At 41.5% G+C, this 25,047-nt stretch overlaps 1 long non-coding RNA gene across 1 annotated transcript in view; it reads right to left on the bottom strand.

The window, feature by feature from the left end:
- The window catches only part of LOC126324201 (uncharacterized), a 167,734-nt gene extending 146,537 nt beyond the window's left edge, over window positions 1-21,197 (bottom strand). The window contains exon 1 of the long non-coding RNA XR_007559841.1: window positions 21,160-21,197. This is a non-coding gene — a long non-coding RNA (uncharacterized LOC126324201). The remainder of the gene's footprint in view (window positions 1-21,159) is intronic.
- Window positions 21,198-25,047: the final 3,850 nt, after the last annotated feature.

The raw sequence follows: 25,047 nt of genomic DNA, 5'->3' as shown, positions 1-25,047 counted from the left end.
CGCGTTAATTGGCCATGACATCAGATGTCTGACAAGAGTGTCTTTGATAACAGCACAACATTGCCTGCAGCGCCTCTGTGGTCTCGTGACAATATCCGCGGAACCCATACCGACTGGAAAACTGTGACCTGGCCAGACGAGTCCCGACTTCCTTTGGTAAACCTGACTGTAGGGTTCGAGAGTGGCCCAGACCCCAACGAAGCCACGGACCCACGTTGTCAACGATGCACTGTGCAAGCTGGTGGGAGCTCCACGATAGTGTGGGCTGTGTTGAAATGGAGTGGACCGGGTACTTTGGTGCAGCTGAACCGATCATTGAATGGAAATGTTTATGTTCGGCTACTTGGACATCATTTGCAGCCATTCATGTGATTCATATTCCAGAACTCGTCACCAAGCCACAATTGGTAGCGACTGGTTTGAAGAACATTCAGGACAGACCGAGCGAAAAATTTGGCCACACAAATCGCCCGACATGTATCCAATCAACATTTATGGTCATAATCGAGACGTGAGTTGGTGCACAAAATCCTGCATAAGTAACACTTAAGCAATTATGGACTGCTGTAGAGAAAGCGTGGCTCAGTATTTTTGCAGGGGACTGTTTTTTTAAATGACTCTGATCACTATGGGACTTAACTTTTGAGGTCATCAGTCCCCTAGAACTTAGAACTACTTAGACCTAACTAACCTAACGACATCACACACATCCATGCCCCAGATACGATTCGAACTTGCCACCTTAGCGGTCTCGCGGTTCCAGACTGTAACGCCTAGAACCGCTCGGCCACGCCGGCCGACATAGGGGACTTCCAACAACCTGTTGAGTCCATGAGACGTCGAGGTGCTGCATTACGACGGTCAAAAGGAGGTCCGACGTGACATTAGTAAGTTTCCTATGACTTCTGTCACTTCAGTATCTATAAGGTATACAAAGGTAACAATATGATAGAAAGCGAAGAGGAAGTAGATGAGATGGGAGTGAGAGAGGAATTTGGCAGAGCACTGGAGGACCTTAGTCGAAACAAGGCCTCTGGAATTCCGATTTCGTGGAAATGACAGAGAACTTGAGTCAGCCCTGACGAAATTATTTCACCTGGTGTGTGAGGTGTATGAGATAGGTGAAATATCCTCTTACTTCAGGGAAAAAGTAATTCTCCCAATTTCAATAAGGGACGGGTGCTAAAACCTGTCAAGAAGTATTTGTAGAAAAATGGAAAGACTGATAAAAGCCTACTTCGGGGAAGATCAGTTTCTGTTGCAGATATGAGTAGAAAATCACGAGGCAATACTGTCCATACCAGAAACCATAAAAGAGAGACTGAGGAGTGGCAAAATTACCTCTACAACATTTGTAGGTTGAGACAATGATGGTGGAATGTACTGTTTCGGATCATGGAGAGGAAGAGATAGAAAAACGTAGAATTTCCAACAATATGTACAAAAAACAGATTATAGCTGTAAGAGTCGAAGGGCATGAAACGGAAGCAGTAGTGGATAAGGAAATGAGAGAGGTTTCTAGTTTATCTGCTATGTTATCCACCCTGTAGACTGAGCAGATTGTGAGGGAAGCGAAAGAGGTATGAAGGAAGTAATCACAGTTGAATATGAAAAAATTTAAACTTTGAGGTTTGCTGATGACGTTGTATTTTTCTATGATTGTTTAGTAGACAAGATTTGAAGGTCACAGTTTTTTAGTCATTTGGTCCTGAGAGCGTCACTTTGCTACTGATCGGTTATCTAAGCTAGTCCGCATGCTCATAGTCAGTACGTCCCACAAAGGTGTGGCTTCCGTACGCTATCTTATAGAAAACGTCTGGGAGACACATCAGCCACGATAAAAACTCGCGAAAAACATCAACAAGTCGCTGTGTGTCGTAACCTGTGGGGGGGGGGGGGGGGGGATTTCAGTTGTGACTTTGTTTAAATCTGCTCTTACAATGGATTTTTCGGACGCAGAGTAATGTGCTCCGCTGTGGTATAATACTTGTCATACCACGCTCATCAATGAGCAGCTCTACAAGTGGACGCGCAAGATTATTGGTACAAGCAGACTAACTTCTATCTACTGGCCTCTGCTAAGCAGGATCTACCCACCACATATTCTCAGAACTAAGACCTTGCTAGAGCTTACCACAAAATAGAAGAGAATAAGGAAATATCAATTCCTAAAGACATACTTGTCTTGCATGAAAAGAGGAAATAGGCCATACTGTACGCTGAACATATAGCTGTCAGTAACACGAAAGTATGATATCATTGTAGCTAACACACTAGACATGAAAAAGAACTGGAATGGTTCGAGAAATACAATTGTAATGATATCGGTACAGAGCTTTACAGGAAAGTATGGATCAAGTGAACTAGAACCCGCTCTAGATGTAATCGATGCTCTTACTCACTCTATAAATGAGATACTGTGGATCTCCGAGTTGTTACCGTGATACATTGTGTCTACGAGACATACAAAAGAGGAACATTGAGAGTATGCAGCCCAGTTGTAAGTCGTGTGATTATTGCTACATCATGTTTCGGGACAACACTATCTCATTTTCAAGTGCTACAAACAAGGATACTAGATTAAAAATTTCTTCTTATTCCGGCAGACGTATAAGGATTTAAAACCCACCTGAAAATGTTTTTATGGCATTAAGCCTAGTCACAATTTAAAAAGAAGCTGCACACACACAATGTCAAATCAAACCATAAACCATAAATGATAAGCCGGTGCATCCATTACGAACGAGAGGATTGCCTCCTCCGATGCTGTAAGGGCAAGTGGTATGATTTTATGAATGCCAATGCGACAGCGGTGGAATGGAATAGAAACCTTGGTATTATTTAGTCAATATATTTTTGTATTATACAATGACATTCATTACATATTATACACTGAGGAGCCTAAGAAACTGGTACATCTGCCTAATATCGTGTACAGGCCCCGTGAGCACGCAGAAGTGCAGCAACACAACGCGGCATGGACTCGACTAATGTCTGAAGTAGTGCTGGAGGGAACTGACACCATGAATCCTACAGTGCTGTCCACAAATCCGTAAGAGTATGAGGGGGTCGTGATCTCTTCTGAACAACATGTTGCAAGGTATCCCTGATATGGTCCATAATGTTCACGACTGAGGAGTATGGTGGCCAGCGGAAGTGTTTAAAATCATAATAGTGTTCCAGGACCCTCTCTGTAACAATTACGAAGTGTAGGGTTTCACTGTCCTGCTGGAATTGCCTAAGTCCGTCGGAATGCACAATAGACATGAATCAATTCAGGTGATCAGACAGGATGCTTACGTACGTGTCACCTGTCAGAGTCGTACCTAGACCTATCAGAGGTCCGTATCACTCTAACTTCACACGTCCTGCACCATTACATTGCCTCGACCAGCTTCAACAGACCCCTGGCTACATGCAGGTTCCATGGACTCATAAGGTTGTCTCAATACCCGTACACGTCCATCCACTCGAAACAATTTCAAACGAGACTCGTCCAACCAGGCAACATGTTTCTAATCATCAACAGCCCAAAGTCGTTGTTGACGGACCCTGGCGAGGCGTACTGCTTTGTGTCATGCAGTCATCGAGGGTACACGAGTGGACCTTCGGCTCTGAAAGCTCGTATTGACGATGTTTCGTTGAAAGGTTCGCACGCTGACACTTGTTGATGGCCCAGCATTGAAATCTGCAGCAAGCAGCTCTTCTGGAACGTTGAACGATTCTCTTCAGTCGACTTTAGTTTCCTTCTCGCAGGATCTTTTTCCTACCGCAGTGATGCGGAGACTTTATGTTTTATCCGGTTCTTGATATTCACAGAACACTAGTGAAATGGTCTACGGGAAATTCTCCACTTTATCGGTACCTTCGAGATGTTGTTTCCATTGCTCGAGCGCCGACTATAACATCACATTCAAAATCCCTTAAATCATGATAACCTGTCATTGTAGCAGCAGTAACCAATCTGGCAACTTTGCCAGACACTTGTTGCCATATGTAGGTGACGGCGACCATAGCGCCGTACGCTGCCTGCTCACATATCTCTGTATTTGAATACGCATGCCTATACCAGTTTCTTTGGCCCTTCAGTGTAAATGTACTGTACGTGTGTGCCATAACGATGACGATGATGTTTGTAATTTTCTCAGAGAAGTGAATAAACTTTGACGATAAATTGTGCGGAATGGATTTTAACTTCAAAAGAGGTTATGAAGTGAAGAGAGAATAACTGAAAAAAGAAATATTTGTTAAAGATGAATATAAATTTAGTGTTAGACAGTATTTTTAATGGCATTTCTCTGGAATCTGGTCTTCCACAGAAGGGAAGAGTGGACCATCAACAGTTCAACAAGAAGAGAACACAAGCTTGCTAAATGTAGTGTTGCAGATGGATGTTGAAGGTTAAATGTGGCGCCTGGTTAACTAATTAAAATTAATTTATCAGAATAGCACAACATGATACGTAAAAACGGAGGGATCGGTTGATAGAACACTTTCCGAGGCCTTGAGGAAACCTCAGTTTGGTAATACAGAGATGTGTGAGAGCAAAATTTGCAGAGGGAGACCAAGGATTGAGTACAGTAAGCTCATTCAAATGAATGTAGGTGGCAGTAGTTACTCATAGATGAAGCTGCCTGCTTATTATAGACTAGACTGGTGTGTTGCATAAAACTAAAGGGAAGATTGAAGACCGGAACAGCAACAAAAAACACCTTAAACAGAAAACGAATTTAGCGAAATTTGTAATTACGTTGTCAGAATGAGAGAGATATCTACATCAAAGTGAAAAAAAGATTCGAAAATAGAAGTTTCATTTCCCAGATTGCAGTTGATTCATATCGAGATTACTGGTTTCAGCAAAGTTATATTGCCATTTCCAGACCGACGAATACTTGAATTAAAAAGCCAGTCAGTGTACACATTGCCACCTGGAAATTGAAAGCATGGAGGCAAACTTACAGAAAAGATACTCCCATGTAATACTAAGTACACTAATGTAAAAGGCGTAACTGTATCAGTAACGCATGGTGCGTGTTTTTGACATACGGACATCGGACAGCAGTGTGTGTGCTCTATCTGATCTACTTGAGTTCTCTTTGCATTGCAGACAGGCCTTTGTTTTAGTGTACTAAGTGTTGCACTGGAACATCTTTTCTGTGAGTTTAGCTCCATATTTTCAATGGAAAGACGGCAGTGTGCCACACACACTGGCTTTACAATTCAGGTATCCGATAATCTGAAGGTGGCAGTATAATTAATTATCAGGATATGTATCAACTGCGGTCTGGGCAATAAAACTTCAATTTGGAGCTCTTTTACTTTGGTAAATTTACTGGAACATAATAACCTGGTCTAATACAATACCATATCACTTAATTACTGTTAAAGACTCACCGTCATCGAAAAATTTTGCTGAATTTTACAGACATTACACCTTTTATAAATCAGTTGTTTATTTTACACGCTCGTGCTTTTGCCATCAGAAAACTGCTCCAGATCAGTCGCATCTGTCGACGAATCCTGTTGGGCAGCACACGCTGAGAAGATGGCCTGGTCCCTTTCCTCGGGCACTGCAGCCATATTGCGTTGCAGCCGCAGTAAACAGTTTTACAAGGTCTGCGCTCATTGGTGCCGTCATCATCAAGGCTGCTGACGTCAGCCGCACCTCTCACTTGCTCTGCCACGAATTGCAGTGTTTATGCGTCATTCTCTTTACTGCTCACGCCAGCATTCTCAGCTTCACTACACAACTCAGATACATTGAGAAATAAAATTGTTTAGGTACTCTGCGCGAGTGGACAAGTGTTGTTGACGCTATTACGATCACCAGGTTTCCGCGCAATGGATTAACGTCATGCTACCACCAGAATTTTTACCGTTTAGGTTTTTGCCTTATGTCAAATGTTCACCCACGTAAAGCTACATACTATTAAAATTCCATACCCCTTAAAATTAAATATTATGTGCTTGAAGATGGTACTACTAAATTAGAAATTATAGAATTGGGCTTTCTGGAGGATTACTATTAATGTCGGGTTAGTACTCGCGTTGGGTTCTTTGCCTGTCTCGGACAAAGTGAAAGGAGTTAACTGGGGCACACTTGTATCTGGCACCCGAATACGGTAATAATATTAATGTAAATTAAACTGAAATTATGATATTATAAACGATGTATATCTCTGATAGGCTTTATAAATCAGATCACCGTGTACGAGCGCAGAGCCAAAGATAATGTTTCTCGTCTGAGATATTACTGCTGGAGTAAGAGAGCATTGGGTACATAGTTGTAGGTAGCTGTCTGTGAGCGGACGACGGAGCAGGCAGTTTTTGTGGTGTGCTGTGTGAAGACACCAAGTGTTAGATTAATGCAGGTGTGTCAATGTTGGACATGAAGCAGAAGTCTTCATGCAAGTAAGGTAAATATCTTAAATCATTATGATTTCTGTTTTGCCAGCGCGTTAGTTTACATGAACCGGCTGATAATTTGTAATTGTTGAGGAATCCCAGAATGTACGTATACTGATTGGATGAAAAGGCTAGTTAGATTTTTCACTTTCGTAATGTTTCTAAGATGTGTTAACAGAGCTATATGTAATTTGATGATATGCATTTATACTGGTTTAGTGAGGGTAAATAATACTAGCTGTATAAATCGCATTTTCATGAATCAGTCAGTAAGTATGCCGTGTTGTTCTGTCCAAATTCAGCTGTTAAAAGACAAACTTAACTTGCAATATAATTTTTTTAAAGGAAAACCACAATCAGTACAGCCTTCCTGTCGAGGTTATATGTCTTATAAAGAGTTGAATTTTTCTCAGATGTTTTCATTTATCAGCCAAAAGAATTTCATGTACATTTCAAAGTATTATGGCCATCACTGTGTACCACTGAGCCCGTAGCTAGCGTTCCACCGTTGCTGCTTTAGAGGTAAGAGAATTTAAAGTTTGTTATGTGCACAGGGACCAAAGTTATCAGTTTAGAACAGGGCCAGAGGATTCAGTGCCCAAGGGGATGAATGTATTTTGAAGTGACTGTATTTCTTTATTGGTACTGGGAGTTGCATTGCCCAATCGATTCGTTAATGTTTTTGGTAACAGTAATACAGATAGGCACACCACTTGCAGTTACAAAACGCTATACGATATTTCGAGTTTAGTATCCATGGTACAGTGCAGATATTCATTCAATGTAATCGTAAAGTTTTTTCTTATTTAATTAAAGAATGTTACAGAAGTGTTCATCGATTTCTGATAAACTTAACGGACATTACTTTACCCTTCTTCGCCATAGTGTTACAAATCCAGAAAACTTGAGAACAGGTGACGTTGTTGCTCAAGACATGTATGTTCAATCATTCTTGCTTTAACAGCTATCTCCGGACGCCCAGATTGTACAATGTTGCAGGTCAGATATTTGCTGTGGGACTCTTATCCTACGACTGTGCCTGGTCATGAAATTCCTTTGTCTGCAGTGTGATATGAATTCCCTGTAAATTGAGGTGTTTGGCCCAACAGGAAAAGATAATGCGATACGGATTACTAGCTACCACTCTCTTTGTGGGAACCTTTGTTAAAATCTAAAGCAGAACTCCTGACTGCTGTAAAGTGTGTGAATACTGAGCTATTCCAATAAGCAGTGAAAGTCAAGCCCTGAAGCTGTAAGCCATGCTGTAAGTATGAATCTCTACGCCTCAGAAAATAATTTCGCAAACTCAGTCTGGCCTCGCATATTTAACAGACTTAACATAGACATACACAGTCTTATGTAAGGAAGATAGTAATAAGTTTTGTGTAGCTTCTATTCAAAAACATTAATTGATAACTGATTAATTAGGAAACTGACCGAGAACTGAATAACGAGTTTTCTTTCAGCCTCCAGGACGACGGCTTATGTATGTAACCATTGAGCCTAAAACTGAAAGATCATCACACATGCTACGAACATGATTTTCACTTAATAACTCAGTCAAGTTCCGGATCACTCGACAGTACGTTGAGAAAGTAGAGGTAGTCCATGACGGAGGACGTCGACTTTCGCATCAGATACCTACTTTCGTGTAAAGAGAGAATACTCAGTTCAGCGAGTTGCCTCTTATACATCACGACCCACAGTTGGCATCAACGAATTACAGCAATCTGCCGGCGTGGCAGCATGTTGCTGCATCTCGCTGAAATGAAAAAAAGAGACGTCGTTTGGAAGGACATAATCCAGAAAAGAATCTCTTTAATACATAGATACACTGTAACCAAAAGAATGCAGTTAATTTACAAGCCGGCATAGGACTTCTCAGCGGAACGTGCTTACGCTCTCATTCGCGGTGTTCGACAGGTAACAATCAAATAAATCACTGCTCAACTCGACGTCCGTGCTCGCAGAGCTGACACACTTGTCCATCAGTTGGGGTACACAAAAAGTGTGTGCCCTGTGGATTCATCGCTGCCTCACAGAAGACCATAAAGAGTAACGAAGTACCATCTGTGTGGAATTGCATGCGGGAGGCGGTACGTGGCTGACGCTTCCAGAAAAATGTGTCGTATTAATAACAGAACGCCCTTCATACACTACTGGCCATTAAAATTGCTACACCACGAAGATGACGTGCTACAGACGCGAAATTTAACCGACAGGACGAAGATGCCGTGATACGCAAATGATTAGCTTTTCGGAGCATTCACACAAGGTTGGCCCCGGTGGCGACACCTACAACGTGCTGACATGTGGAAAGTTCCCAACCGATTTCTGATACACAAACAGCAGTTGACCGGCGTTGCCTGGTGAAACGTTGTTGTGATGCCCCGTGCAAGGAGGAGAAATTAGTACCATCACGTTTCCGACTTTGATAAAGGTGCTTTCGTCGGTTTCTTGGATGTGGGGACACCTAAAGGCAATGGTGAATGAACCCGTCTGAAATGTGCAGACGTTACAGAAACGTCTGACCATTGCATATGATATAATCCAAATGGAGCCAAGTGCATTTGAACGAATGAGTGATATACTACGCAGAACGGCTGAAGGATGAAACTCATGATGCGTGGTCTCCACATGCATTACTGCTTATGGTATCTAGATCTACAAAATAGACAGATTGGAATAAAAGGACAGTTTGGCCCATATCTCGTTTTAGTTCCGGACACATCAATATACGAACTTTTCTTCTAGATTTAATCAGTGGTGTATCCTGCAGGAATATGTGACACTTTTTAAGCACCTTGTATAACTATTGCAGCACGCGCTTTTTGATACATGGTACGGTGTGTTTCATGTATTTACAACTGTTCTCAACAACTGTTGGATTAAGTCGGTACAAATATAGTAACGTTCGTTTATTATTCTGCATTCACAGTGATGGACATGTGTGGCTTATGAGCGAGAAGGCCTTAGAAAGCCTGTACGGCGTCTGTTAACAGTAAAGTGTAATCGACTAGCAACTGTATCGATATGCATCTGTCTGCATCCAGGCATGTGTAAACGTGCACCAGTATATGTATTGCACACTGTTAAAATCTATCATATTTTTGAAGAAATTCTAGTGCGGCTCAGCCAATAAACAGTTATGTGTGCTCCTAACGGACAGTTGCTATCCTTTGCTAAAGAAACTAAATCGCAAATACGTTTACTCCACCATAGACTGACAATGTCACACCACCTGTAAAGAGTAAAATGAGAGCTCTGATGGAGTAATTTGTCGTTCTGCAGCGTGACTTACCACACATTTACAAAAGCGACCCCATTATACAATAGTGACGCCTCACTGACATTTACATAGGCAGAAACAGGTTAAAAATCCGTACTGGCATTAACGTGCTTGTAGTAGTCAGTTAAGAAAATTCCATAGCCTACTCTCAAGCTGTAATATGGAATCCACTCTACATACCAATTCCAATATTATGCAATACTTCTCCTCAACCGACTGACAGGAGAACTATGAGATAGCTCTTCCGATGCAAATAACTTTCAAACAGCCTCTTCCTGCTCAGCGCTGCCTGCCTGTACACACTCACAATCACAGGTACCTAATACGTAAAACTACTCAAAGCCGACTAACTTGCAATAACGTGCACTGCATTACATGGCGAGACCAGTCTGGACTGCGCACATTTGATCACAACAGATTGTCTGACCTCAGTATCAACGTTGAAATTAACATGTGTTCAAATGGCACGACCATGATACTTCCCTCCACACCCCCTATTATTTCTTTTATTTTTTGAATCGTCAGTATTCTGGCTGGTTTGATGCATTTCACCATGGGTTCCCCACCTGCACCAGCCATTTCAGCTCGTAGCAGCTCATGCAGCCTAAGACCTCAATTGTGTAGCGGGTATATTCCAATCTCTACCTTGATCTATAGTTTTTATCCCTACAGCTTCCTCTTATTTCATGGACTTATTCGCTGATGTCTTAAAACATTTCCCATCATTCTGTCTCTTCTCCATATCAGTACTTTCCATTAATTCTCTTCCTTACCGATTATGTGGAGGACCTCCTTATTCTATGCATTTTCAGTCCCCCTACTTTTCTACCTTCTTACGTACCAACACATCTCAAATGTTTCGATTCCCTTCTGCTCCCACAGTCCATGTTCACTACTGTACAATGATGAGCTCGAAACTTAAAGTCTCAGAAATTCATTTCTGAAATTAAGGCCAATGTTAGATGTTAGTACACTTCCATTGGCCAGGAATGCCCTTAATGCTATGGTATACTGGTTTTTATGTCCTCCTTGCTTCTTCCTTCGTGGCTTACTTTGCCGTTTAAGAAGCAGAATACTCGTGATTCCCAGTTCCGGTGATCTCATTTCTGCCACTCTCACCACTTTCGTCGTTCTTCAATTATTGCCAGTCCAATTTCTGTACTCATTAGGTTCTTCATTCCATTCGAGAGATCCTTATACATCTTTTTCAGTTGCACGATATCACTCAGGACAAGTATTACAGTTAGAAACTGTGTGTTTGTCTTGAGGCAATGTCACTGGTTGCGCATTAATTCCCAGACCATATTCGTACAGTTCATGAGAATAACAGCAAATAGCAACTTCCAAAAAACTTAATGCATAATTTCACACATTTTTCTCTCTTGCGTTATTAACGCCAAATGTTTAAAACATTAAGTCATTTGGAAAGTAATCAGACGTTCGAAGCTGTTTTGTACATGGGAGCTCGTATCGGGGGATGACTTTTTAAATCTAAAAGACTTGAACGTTAAAGATATCGGAAATATCAGAATTGTTATTAATTGTTTACCATCAGCTCACCAGTAAAGGAACACAGAATTTCGTATCGGTACGTATAACATGAAAGCACTGTTACACATGTTGAGTTGTCTACTTGAGCATGCGTATTATTCAGTCATAGTACCTGTTGGTCAGTTTGTCTCGTGAATCGACCTATGCCTCTGGAGCAGGCTGCGTGTTACGTGACAGTCAGAGTCTGAGAGTTCGACACCTTGACGTATAGAGGCTGTTATCTCACTGCAGGACGGCTTCACCCTGTGCGTGATGAGGCGCAGAATATTGCGTATGTTATGTTAACCGGGGACCAAGAAACGACGGAGGGGCTCCGTCGCCTCGGCAGCCGCAGTGGTCCACAACCCCACGACGACTACCGCAGTCCACTTCACCCCTCCGCCGCCACACTTCGAACCCAGGATTATTGTACGGTTCGGCCCACGGTAGACACCCTAGGGAACGTGTCACACCAGACGAGTGTAACCCCTATGTTTGCGTGGTAGAGTAATGGTGGTGTACGAGTACGTGGAGAACTTGTTTGCGGAGCAATCTTCGACATAGTGTAGCTGAGGGGGAATAAGGGGAACCAGCCCGCATTTGCCGAGGCAGATGGAAAACCGCCTAAAAACCATCCACAGCCTGGCCGACTCACCGGACCTCGACACAAATCGGCCGGGCGTATTCGTGCCGGGGACCGGTGCTCCTTCCCGCCCGGAAATCAGTGCGTTAGACTGCACGGCCAGCCGGGTGGGCAAAATATTGCTTAGTGCTTTATATATTTAACCGCTTCTTCGTGAATATCACATTTATACTAAATTGAATTATGTTCTGATGATTCACTCTACTACTGCGATTTTCAAGAGCATTAATCCAAATACATTGCTGAAAATACCAAAGCTTGGTGTAAAGCGATAATAAGAGAAACTAACGTTGAGTCAACATTTGTATCTTTTTTTCTTAAACAGTCCAAATCGATGACATTCTATATATTACAGTTTGCGGTTTATTCAATAAGCTCCAAACAAAGAGAAGAATAGAGTCACCGCGATGGAAATGTCTACAAGCCGGTGCAGCGTATATTATAGTCTTCAGACGGAGCTACGTCCTGCGGTGTGGCTGGCGACTTGAATTGCTGCGTGCCGCAGGTTCTGTAGATGACGCCTGCTGATTCGCGAGATGACTTTACCGAAAACTGTCCACATATGAGGACAAACAAAACTGAGAACTCAAACGCTTATACATAGAGCACAAGAGTACCAGAAATGACAGTCTCCTGCCACGTCCACCATAGATCTCCTCCAAAAGTTCCCTCCACTACACAACGAGCAGCTTCTCACTCTTCTCAAGAGACGAACCTATCGTTGCTCTACAACAAATTGTCTTCCAATAGAAAATGTTTCGTCTTTCGTGTTAGTAGTCCGATTCTAGTGTTGACATGTAAGCCAAAATAGCCAATCCCGACCTGAGCCAGAAGCGGGCGCGAGACGCGTTTCTGGATCGTTCTGTGCGCCCCGTGGCGTCACTATAAGCACCAGCTTGGCGGGAGTGAGGCCGACTTCCTATTACAGTACCTTGCCTTCCCAAATATCGTTCCCCGTCCCACTTCTTCAAGGCAAGCCGTGTTTTCAAAGCGTCTGCAGTGTGAATAGAAAGTTATTTTGCGAGGCGCCGAGGCTGTCGGCCTTGGAGGCTTCACAGAGAACCGCCGGTGGGTGGGAGAAATCACAGCCCCCGCGCTACATGGCCGACACTTGGGTTCCGGAATCCATTGTCCAGCCAGGACGTGGCTAAAGGTTCGGAACGCGACCCACCGCTGCCTGTTCTGAGTCTGCTCGTTTCTTCTTTCCGGCTTTGCAGCAAAGGAAAACAAGAGATGGTTTTTCCTACTCATGAACACACCAGATGCCTCACATGCAAGTTTGTAGCCTCCTTTCACTGCTGTTACCGTATCATACTGACCGGATCGCGTTATGCAAATCAAAGTCCGACATGCAAAGAGACTTCCTTATCGATACATGTGGAAGGTGGACCGTACTCTATGGCTTCCCCACAAATTGTGGAGGATCCAGAACGCCAGCCATATTTCACCCAATCGCGATAATACCTATCTGTTACCGCTGAGTAGTTGCACTGACCTAACAGCATCACATACCAGCAACCCAGATGCATGTTTAACTGAGGTTACGCGTACTTTTGGTAACGGGGCAATGAACGACTCTGTTTGAAAAGAGCACCTCCATGTAATGACAGGATCGAGACACGCGCGTCTGCTTGCACGTCCCGCAGCTAATTCGCTGCAAATGATAACCTGTGATCATACCATCAAATTGCCTAGAATTGTGAGTTAACTGAATACACTGAAAAATAAGATGAAAGATAAACAAATAATTTAGTGAAAAGGGTTCTCTTCTGACGTCTGTAATTGATGAGGGCAACACAGGACTATGTTGAATAAAGATAATTCAAGATAGTACATCTCACATAAACGGGAAGTGGACCTACGATAGTTAAAATATAGAAAATGGCCTTATCAAGTGCAGTAAAGTTACGTTGGCAACGTTAAGAGTATAGCAGAAAAATCCCCAAACTAAAACGTCATCAAAGATATGCGGAAGCTAAGCCCATTTCGTGATCACTGTACATCAAATATTCACCAGCTCAAAACAGTTCTGAGTTCAACATGATTAGTCACAAATTAACATACACTATACAAAGAATAGCAACTCACACTGTGTCTCTGCTCAGTTCCGTAAATCAAGCAGCAAAAGCTAGAGTTGTACTCTGGACCAAATTAAAAATCTTTCGAAATCTTAAGTCCCTTCAGAAGCCAAAGTAGCTTAGCGACCGTTCACCGCCCAGAATCAATCACCTCCACAATCGAATACCACTCGTTACCAGAGGCAGGTCTGCCCCCATCCAGGACACGACATAAAGTGCGCAGAATCGCTCCCTCGAGCACCTCACTCAGAAAGTCCAAGTCTCCACTTGACTCCAGCAGTGTTCTGCCACTGTCCAACTCTCATTAGCTGAAGGTCGTGCCCACCTGCAACACGTCGTTCTCAACCTCTACAGACGTGATTTGACTCAACCACTTCCCCGCATTAAACTAATATATTATAGCTCTTTTCAAATAAAACAATATTAAAACATTCGCTTACATTCAGAGATTTTACAATAAATAAACGTAATAGATGGTTCATAAATAAATAAGCTAACATTCTTGTGCAAGTGTAGTGACGTTAAATGACAACGCATTGTCGTACAATATAGTTTAAACAATTATTTAGGCCTGCTTGTCAGAATGCCTTCTGGAGTTATTTTACAATGGCGGTGTCTGCTAACACTTGCGATTGACCTCATTTAAATTAGCATAATTTGTAATAGCACTTGGAATAAACATTTGAATGAAGTTACTGACAAACTAATAAACTATTCATGAAATAAAACGACAAGTACAACAAATTATGAGGTATTCATACTGCATTCATTTTCTGTGTAAATGTGGAGAGTATGGTGCTCTGACGAACATTTGCGAAATGAAAAAGATGTAAGAAAACGTCGTAAATGAATAAATGAAATAGATACAGATACGTAGCTTTCAGGAATGGTAACTATAGTTCAATGCTATCATCTGAAATACCATTCGTGAAATAGCACTAAACGATTAAAAGTTGTTAATTCAAAGGAACATTGTGTAAATGTGAAATATTATCTTCTATGGTTTTAAAGACGTTGAGATATTGTTGTGTCTTTGGATGTGCCTTATTTTTCGGAGATCGGAGATGTATTCAGAGGGCGAAAATATGTGACTGAGTTATTGTCGAATTTCAAAGAACTGTAGCTTAGTCACCTTTAAGGTTCGTGGACACCCTGCCATTTCCTGGAGCATCTCCTGCACAAAGGAGACGCGAGTAACAGCCGTCCAAACACTCAGCTTCGGGATTTTTGCCACATCCTGTCCCTTATTAACGAACGTGGCTCGCGCAGTTCTATCCGCCCAGGGGCCGCACAGCTTCGCAAACAAAGACGGACGATTATTTCACCTACACAGCCGTAACACTACAAAGGAAAGGAATTTATCGAGAATACTGACAAGAGGAAGGGACAGGATAGTACGACATCTAGTAAGACACCACGGAAAAGATGCCGTGTTGCTAGAGTGAGCTACGAACGGTAAAAGCTGTAGAGGATGGCAGAAACTGATGTGATGATGTTTGATTTGCGGGGCTCTCAATTGCGTGGTCGTCAGCGCTCGTAAAGTCTCAATTTTTACACAGTCAATTTTTTTCACATTCCAGTCTAGTCACTGTCACAAATGATGAAGATGATGACAAAATGATAAGGACAACACAAACACCCAGACCTCGGGCAGAGAAAATCTCCAACCCGGCCGGGAATCGAACTCGGGACTTCTTGATCGAGGTAGCAACGCTAGCCACTAGACCACGACCTGCGGACAGGCAGAAACTGGAACGCATCCAGCAGATCACTGAAGTTTGCAAGTGCTACTGTGAGATAAAGATGTCGGCGCAGGAGATGAATTCTTGTCGGGTCACACTCATCACTAAACCAGTCACAAAAGGACTAAAAAAAAAAGAAAAGAACAGGAACTGATGCGCCAGTAACACCACACCTCAAAATAATTTTGTATTTTCCTACTCTCTCTTACAAGAGTCCTATAATCACCATAGCGTTTTCGGTTCCACTTAAGAAACACGAACAGTTATCGTAATAAAAATATTATTAACCTTATCTTAGTTACGCACCTGTTATAAAAGTTAAAATGTAAAGTTTTTCACGTATTGAGACGTGCTTTCACTATACATCGTTTCTTCACAGATACAGTGCTGAGAACACCATTAACATTTTTTGAATACGCATTGCTTCCCTAAACATATATCTATAAATTTTGCAGGGTTCACTCGCCTGTTGCAAAGATTCCTTATTATTTTCGCACAGGTATGTGCCTGATATATGTTCGGCGCAATAAACTTTGTAAATACATTTACAGTACATGATTTTTGTACTCATCGGATATGAAATGTATTACAATTCAAGGAATATGGCGATGGTGCCACGTGTGACATGGATGCTCAAACGCATTTGATATCTATGCTTTTATTGATACAGGCCTTCGCAGATAATTTTTCATAGCGCTGTGTTTACCGTCTTCCTTGACATCTTGTGTAGTATATCATATGTTACATTTCGAAAGATATCCTTAATGCTGTCACGCAAATGTCCGTTAGTGTTCTACTGACATAGAGCCACATGAAACGTTCTTATTCTCTTTATTCTGACGTAATGTCCAGACCTCGTGGTGCCCAGTTCAATGGTGATGAATACACTGCTGAACCGTACCAAATCCAGGAGTCTTGAAATTGTGCAAAAAGAACTGAGACACATTAAGAGCAAGTGTCCTGCAGCTCCGTCCTACTGTATGCACAGAAGTCCAAACTAGAATCTCCATTCACGTACCTTTGTCCAAAAAGGTATCATAGCAATATCCCGACGAAAATCGGAAAATAAGGTGGGTTCTTTTCCTACTTTTACATTTAATGGGCATTTTCCACAGAAAAAAAAAGAATTACTTTCCTCCTTTATGAACTTTCATATATCTTGAACTCTTCAGAGACTAATAGACATAACCGAGGCAATGTACTTGGAAACATTGCCAACAAACAACGCCGGTTTCAACTCGCTGCTCAATCTCGTTGTCAGATATTTCGTTGGCATCATCAATCAATAACACTGCGTTCGCAAATTGTGGGGCGGCGGATGGAAATTATTGTTAGAAATAAATTCCTTTTCTACTTATCATATATACCCAAGAAACCTATTTCCTCTTTAACGCACTCTGTCTTTTCAATCTTAAGTTTCATGCCACCTTTCTCAGTAGGCTCTAACACATCCTCTAACAAAACTATGTGTTCTTCCCAGGTAGGAGTTGCTATTAACAGATCATCTACGTAGACTGTGATTTTATTACTTATGGCTGGTCCTAAAACATGGCACATCACACGTACGAAGGCAGAAACAGAGATATTAAGTCCGAAAGGTACCACACTGTATTGGTAACAAACTCCTTCGTACAAGAAAGCTGTGTACTTCCTTGAACTTTCCGCCAGTGGCAAGTTCCAATATCCACACTTGATGTCCATAGAGGTTAACAATTTTACTCCCCGGAACTTTTGCAATAACTCCTCCATGTTCTGCGGTTTATCACTTTCCCTAACCACTATTTCATTCAACCAACGAGCGTCCAAGACCAATCTGACACTCCCGTCTCTTTTTGGTACAACAACAAGAGGATTATTGTACTCACTGACCGCTTTTTCAATCACACCCCACTCTAGCATTCTCTGTATCTCCTTTCGAACCGCCTCCTTCCAAGCTACATGTATTTGGTATGGCTTCCTGAATAACACTTGGCCAGGTTTCACCTTTAATTGACATTCATAACCTTTGACCACGCCACGTCGATTTGAAAATACCTTATGATGCCTTTTTAAAACCTGTCTCAGTTATTCCTTCTGATTAGCTGAATTTTTATCAATTTTCTGCAATTTAGCTTCTATTTTATCCAAAATAATTGTTTCTTCTACTTCCGTGTTTAGCTTACTTTTACTAAGATTAACACCTTCGTTCCAATATCTCCTATTTTCAGAACTCGTATAGGCAGCTCCCAAGTTTCATCATTAGTTACTACATGTTTGTCAATAAAAGGTACCGTAATTACGCTGGTTATTTTTAACTGGCTTCTTTCAAAGTCAACAACACTCTAATATTTCGACAAGAAATCTATGCCAATTAAAACCTCAATACTGAGATTGTTTACAATTAAACATGGATGATCAATTAAATTATCATTAATGTTAAAGGGCAGCAAAGCTTCTTGCTTTACCATTTTTGACAACTTGCCAGTAGCACCAATTATTCTTAGTCCTGATACCCTCAGTACTGTAAGGTTGTCTTTATCAGGTAATGCATCAAAGAAGGACTGAGATACCGCACTCACCTCACTTCCACTGTCTAAGAGACAACGTACATTGATACCCAATATATTCACTATTATTATAGGGTGGCTTATTCTAGTTTATACAGGTGGTTCCTCAAACTCATCCAATAGTTCCTTTTGGATTTATCTCCAACTAAAGTGATCGATATCTGTCTTCATTACATTTAGGTCAAAGTGTGTAGGGGTTTCCTGAATTACATTTTCAGCTGCCTTTTCCAGTCGGTCTATTAATTTCAAATCGAAACACCGCACGACTTCACTACATTTAGTTTGCTGAACATGACCCAAATTACTGTAGTCTGAGCGATTCTGCGTCCCCAGACCGGGCATAACACTAGTTACAGCTAAACCACTTTCACCATTATCGTCGAGTTCCTTCTCAAGTGACAACTGGTCACAGCTACTGGGTTCATCGACCCCCAACAGGGCATGCTTTATATTCTCACTTACCTCCTGTCCTAAATCTATTAGTACAGTTTCAACATTCTGCACAGGCACTTTAGATAAGAGCACATCATCCTCATCGTAAATATAAGCATGAATTTCTTCTGCTTCTTCACCTGAAAATTCAGTATTTTGTAGCTCTTTCCTTCCGTTACACTGCTGCGCCTTCTCTTCCTCTTCCCACTTAGAAAGCGTCTCTAACACGGTATCTATCAAATACTGTGAGTGATCTAATATTTATGCTGCATCCTTAGATGCTACCGACCCTTCATTCACATTTTCAGTCTGAGTATTCTGATCTGTCTTGCCAATTACTTTAATTACTGGCTTAGGAAATGTAACCGGCTGGTGAGCGCCAGTGTTCTCATAGACGGGAACTAGTTTTCCTGCCTTGGCCTACTACTGTTACCTTTATTCGCATTATAGTTAACTGGCACAGCATTGCTTTCCGCACTGTTGGTTACCTGCATAATTTTGTTTGGAACAAAATTACTATCATTTGGATGCCATTGTTGGTTCTGATAATTATTTCTCCAATTCCTACCTCTCTTAGGATGGTGAACACCTACTATTCTGATGTTTACATTGCCATTCTGCTCGTTCTTAAAATTAGTACTAGTGTTATTAGCATTTCTGTTATTACGTGCTTGCTCCTCATTGGCAGCCACACGCTCTACACGTTCCAAATATTCAATGAAACGATCCAGATTGTCTCTAGGGGCAGATATAATTCTAGTTTGTCAATACCATGGCAGTTTGGCTTCAAGACCCAGTATTATCATTTCAGGTTTTAGCTTTTCGGCCAAATGTGACAAACGTGAATCCGTAACCTAGCAAACTCTTCAATAGATTCCTTGCCTATATTGAAGCGTTTTCCACTCCAAAATTCTCGCAACACTTCATTTTGCTTATTACTAGACCAATACTCATTAATGAAAGCTGTTTTAAATTCCGCTAATGTTTTACACTTCAACATCACATCAGCTGACCAACGCATGGCGTCACCTGCTAAATGACTTCTAATAAATGAGATTTTCTCTCGTTCAGACCAAGTTGGTGGAATCACATCTTCAAAATCGTTCCAGAAATCTAGGGGGTAGATATTTTTATCTGGATCGAACCGCAAGAACTGCCGACACCCGATAAAAGCGACGTTTGCAGCTACAACTTGTTGCATACTACAACTACCAGAAGTTACTGAAGCTACTTTACTCTCAATGTTAGCAATGTTAGTACTAATATTTTCTACTCTCATTTCAACATTATCTACTATTAGCACAATATGAGTAGCATCAGTTTTGATTGCATCTACTTCTGCTTGACATATGTTTACTTTTATATTAACATCTTTAAACCTATCTGAGCACAGTTCAGATTGCGCCTCGATCTTTTCTGTTAACTTGTGCTCCAGCTTCGCATCTTCCATTTGGAAGTCTTTGCGAACCTCAGCAACTTCGGATTTTACTGTTTTATACATTTCAGAAAATTGTTGAGCAACCTTTTTCTTAATATCCTCTTGATTGTAATCAGTTTTATAATTGAAACTGTCCAGATCCTCTTTCAGCTTTTTGTAACCAGCCTTGAAGGTATTGTCCATTACCTCCAATCTTTTATTAAAATTAGTTTGGCTTGCCACAATCTCATACTTTAATTCAGCATTACTGGCTGACAATTTTGCATTACTGGCAGCTATTGCTTGTAAAATAACATTTAAATCAATAACCCCAGTATCTTTGGGTTGCTCACTAGCCGAGTACAAGCAAGATCTTTCAGCGGTCCTGTTGCAGAGTCTGTGGGCGATTATCGCTAAAGGACCCTCTGTATTCTGCTAGTCCAGGATATGTTTACTTTCCGTCTGAATTACACCCTAGTCATGTTACTTTAGTGGTGAATGACGAAATAATTTTCAAATTTCATGACAAATGACTTCGAGTATACTTACTGCTAGTCGGCACCAAGGGCATATCCTGTCTTTCTTCATCCTGAATTGATACGTATGTCTGTCTTCCACTGCAGAAAGTAAGGAACTCCCTACGTACGACCGCCCTTTCATTCCACTACAACTACTTCAATTTCCCTCTGCTTACACGTAAAGGGTCTACACGCTGTTCAGTGGTTAGCACGGGCCTTCATTTTAACCCACCTTTGGCCTTCTGGTATTAATAATTTACCATAGAATAATTTGAAATCTAGCAATACACCAAACAGAAAAATAACAAGATAGATTATGTGCCCTTTACTTGTGAGAATCAGGCTAATCTCGATAAATTTACCTAATAGCTGACTATTTGGTGGCATTACAGTGTTCATCAGTAACCAGCCCGGCCTCGGATCTTCTGTACTTCCTGTACGCCAACGCCAGCGAAGACGTCCACCGGCACCACATGGAGGACCTGCTGCGCGGGTACCACAGCAGGCTGGTGGGCCTGCTGCAGGGTCTGGGACTGGAACACCAGGCAGAGGCCTACACCTTCGAGGAGCTGAAGAAGGAAATGGACCACTGCTTAGCCATCGGCGTTTTCTTTAGCGCCGTAAGTGGAATCATCCTCACTTCCGAGGAACACGGCGCGGACTACGCAGAAGCGATGAACGACCCTAAAAAGTCTGACGCAGCTGTCGTTAAGTCATTCGGGAATCGGTATTCATTGTCCTACTTGAAATACGTTTCTCCAGCTTTCGTTAGTAAAGGAATTTTATGAGCACTTTTAAAACTCTTGGTACCATTTGTCTTTATATCTGAAAGATATAAAGATATATTGCAAGGACTAATCGTCGTATAGTTGACAGTTAAGTCAGCATCACAACAGTTATTCACAAACATATCCGAATGTTTTGTTACTAAACTAAACAAAAAAATGGGTGTGATCTGTATTCCCTAATTGTATTTATGTGACAGAATTTTAGCTGTAATTTGTATCTGACATGTGCTCGAAATTTTCTTAGGACAAACTGAAACTGAAACCTTTAATACTTTTTGATGAGAGTTTTCTGTACTACTTGCAATTCAATTAAGGTTACTCAATGGTGAGTAATAGAAATAAACCTTCTAAAAGTATTAGTAAGTCTTGTCTTTTTCTTCACAGGTAACGTCATTTTTTCTTTTAAGCAAATTATCAGTAGTATTGAATGTATCAAAAGACCCATTACCTTCTTACGTAGTGTATGCCTATTCTAGTGAAAAGTCTTCACAGTTTATTGAGGTGTGGTATGACATACCGAAGTTGTGATCGCCTTATTAATGAGACTGAAGAAGCCATCTGCAAATTACTTCTGGAACACGCCCATACGGTTTTTGTACATCACGAGGCAGTAATAATTCGTATCCCTGTGTCACACCACCGTTAACAGGCATTGACACACAGTATCATCCATACTTGAGTGTAAATTTGGGCATAAGTGTACTGATAGGAATTTTCAAGTTGCACAGGCAATCCAGTGACAAGATAATAGGCTGACGGTTCATTTACGTAAATCCAATGGAAACGGCTAAAGAACTGGTTGTAACAGGTGAACGAGTAAAGCAAAAACATGCCTTGTTGGAACATGTCTGATACTCCATCGTTTCTTGTCATGGCCATGTAAGTCACCACTTTGAGCACCTGCTTTCTACAAAAACCTCTCTAGAACGTCAGAACTGAAAAATCACTATGTCCCCAACAGTACTGCAGTGAGATTGTGTGAATGTCACCTGAGATTTGCATTGATCTTAAATGTTTTTAATCAGTTGTTTGCTTTCTCCTCTGGCCACGCCACTACAGACGTCTGAACATAAGAACGCCTGAGTCACCTGTTTTTGTTAATAGTGTTAATTGATCGCAATTCAGAATAGAATACATAACTTACACTCTCATCAGTTCACTCCGTAATTAGACAATCGAGTTCGTAGGTTTCTGGTGTCAAAGTTCGTAAACAACACCTCCCAGATACGCCCGAAAATTTCTCTGTAGAGTTCATACTAACCTTGTGCACTGAGTAAAAATTTATCTATTTTATTCTGAAACACATGGTGAACATTTTTCTCCGAAAAGGTTTTACTATACTTCAGGATGAATTAAAGTAATATGACATGAGCTATAATTAATTTGGAGAACATCATGAGGCTAGGCTGATACCACGACGAATTAAAGTGATATGACATGAGTTATAATTAATTTGGAGAACATTATGAGGCTAGGCTGATACTTGAAAGTGACCTGTAATCACTCAAATATTTCATATAAATTCCATAATAGTAACACAGATTTTCCGAAACAAGATATTAAACTGCAAAATATTTCCAGAGGCAACTGTGACCTCTGACAGTTATTTATTCGTTATGAACGAGAAATTAAAACTGAAGAAATGTCAGAAAACTAAAATTAAAGAAATGAGACCTGGATGAACTGAAATTATTCAGATTAGAAAAGGAGTATCAGCCAACATTTGACTCAAAAAGAGGAAGGGAATAATAATTGAGGAAGAATAGAAAGCTTTGACAAATGAACTAGTTAAGGCAGCAGAAGATCTAATAGTTAATAAGACAAGGCCTACTAGAAGCCGTTGGACAACACAGATGTTGAATGTATTTGGCGGAAGGCGGAAATACAGAAACGCAACAAATGAAGCCGTCTTAAACATGAAATTGGCAGAAAATGGAAAATGGATAATTAGGAATTGCTGGAGGACAAGTGCAACGCTGTAAAAGCATCCGTTATTAGGGGAAATTTAGAAGCCGTCTGTAGCGAATTTAAATATATCCTTGGAGAAAACGGAAAAAGCTGTACGAATATTAAGAGATCAGAGAGAAAGCCAATACTAAATAAAGAAGGGAAGCTCAGTGGTATGAGGAGTATACGAGTATACTGAGGTGACAAAGTCATTTGATAGCGATGTGCACACATATATGTGGCCGTAGTATCGCATACACAAGGTAAAAAGGGACAGTGCATAGGCGGAGCTGTTATTCGTTCTCAGATGATTCAGGTGAAAAGGTTTCCGACGTGATTAAAGGCCGCGGGACTGGAGTTAACAGACTGTGAACACATAATGGTAGTTGGAACTAGATGCATGGGACATTATTTTTCGGAAATCGTTAGTCAATTTAATATTAGGAGATCCACAGAGTCTAGTGTGTGGCCAGAACACCAAAAATCCGGCATTACCTCTCAGCACGAACAACGCAGTGCTCGACGGTTTCACTTAACTACCCAGAGCAACTTCGTTTGCGTAGAGTTCTCAGTGGCAACAGACAAGCAAGACGGCAAGAAATAACCACAGAAATCAATGTCCGACGTACGACGAATGTATGGGCTGTAAGAGTGTGGCGAAACTTAGAGTTAAAGGACTACGGCAGCAGGCGACAGACCCGAGTGCCTTTGTTAACAGCTCGACGTCGCCTACAGTGCCCCACCTGATCTCTTGACCATACCGGTTGAATCCTGGACGACTGAAAAACCGTGGCCTGGCGAAGTGAGCAGCGAATTTAGTTGGTATGAGTTGATGGTAGTGTTCGAGTGTGGCGCAGACACCACGAAGAAATGGACCCGCGTGACAAGGCACTGTGCAAGTTGACGGGGGCTGCGTTATAGTGTGGGCTGTGCTTACGTGGAATGGACTAGGTCTTCTGGTCCAACTGAACAAATCAATGACTGATGACTGGAAATGTTTACGTACGGCTACCTCGAGATAATTTGTAGTCATTGACAGGCTTCATGTTCCCAAACATGGCACCAGTTCGCGAATGGTTTGAAGAACTTTCTGTACATCCAACGACGTATGGAATTTGCGCCACGTCGATACGCTGCACTACGCATGGGCAAAAGGATGTCCGATACGATATTAGGAGGTATCGCAGGAGTTCTGTCACTTCAGTATATATCAGGGCGATACAAAAGTAACAGTATTACAGAAAGCGAAGAAAAAGTAGATGACTTGCGAATGCAAATCGAATCTGACAGAGCACTGAAAGACCTAAGTCGAAACAACACCCCTGGAATAGTCAGTCATTCGTGGGAACGGTTGAGATCCTGACTCAGCACTGACATGGTTATTCCACCTGGTGTGCGAGATATACGAGACAAGTGAAATATCTTCATACTTCAACAAGAACGTAATAACTCCAATTCCAAAGAAGGCTGGCGCTTAACGGAGTGAATATTATCTAATCATCAGGTCAGTAAGTCAGGGATGCCAAAAACTGTCAAGAATTATTTACAGAAAAACGGAAACACTGGTACAAGCCTATTTCGGGAAAGACCAATTTGAGCTGCAGAGAAGGGTAGAAATACGCGAGGCAATACTGACCCTCCTACGAACCTGAGAAGAAAGACCGAAGAATTACAAATTTATGTCTACAACATTTGTAGATTTGGATGAAGAT

The sequence above is a fragment of the Schistocerca gregaria genome, chromosome 2 (assembly GCF_023897955.1).
Source record: "Schistocerca gregaria isolate iqSchGreg1 chromosome 2, iqSchGreg1.2, whole genome shotgun sequence".
In the NCBI taxonomy this organism is placed as follows: domain Eukaryota; kingdom Metazoa; phylum Arthropoda; class Insecta; order Orthoptera; family Acrididae; genus Schistocerca; species Schistocerca gregaria.
Note: the sequence above shows the minus strand (reverse complement) of the source record. Positions and strands in the feature narration are given on the sequence as shown.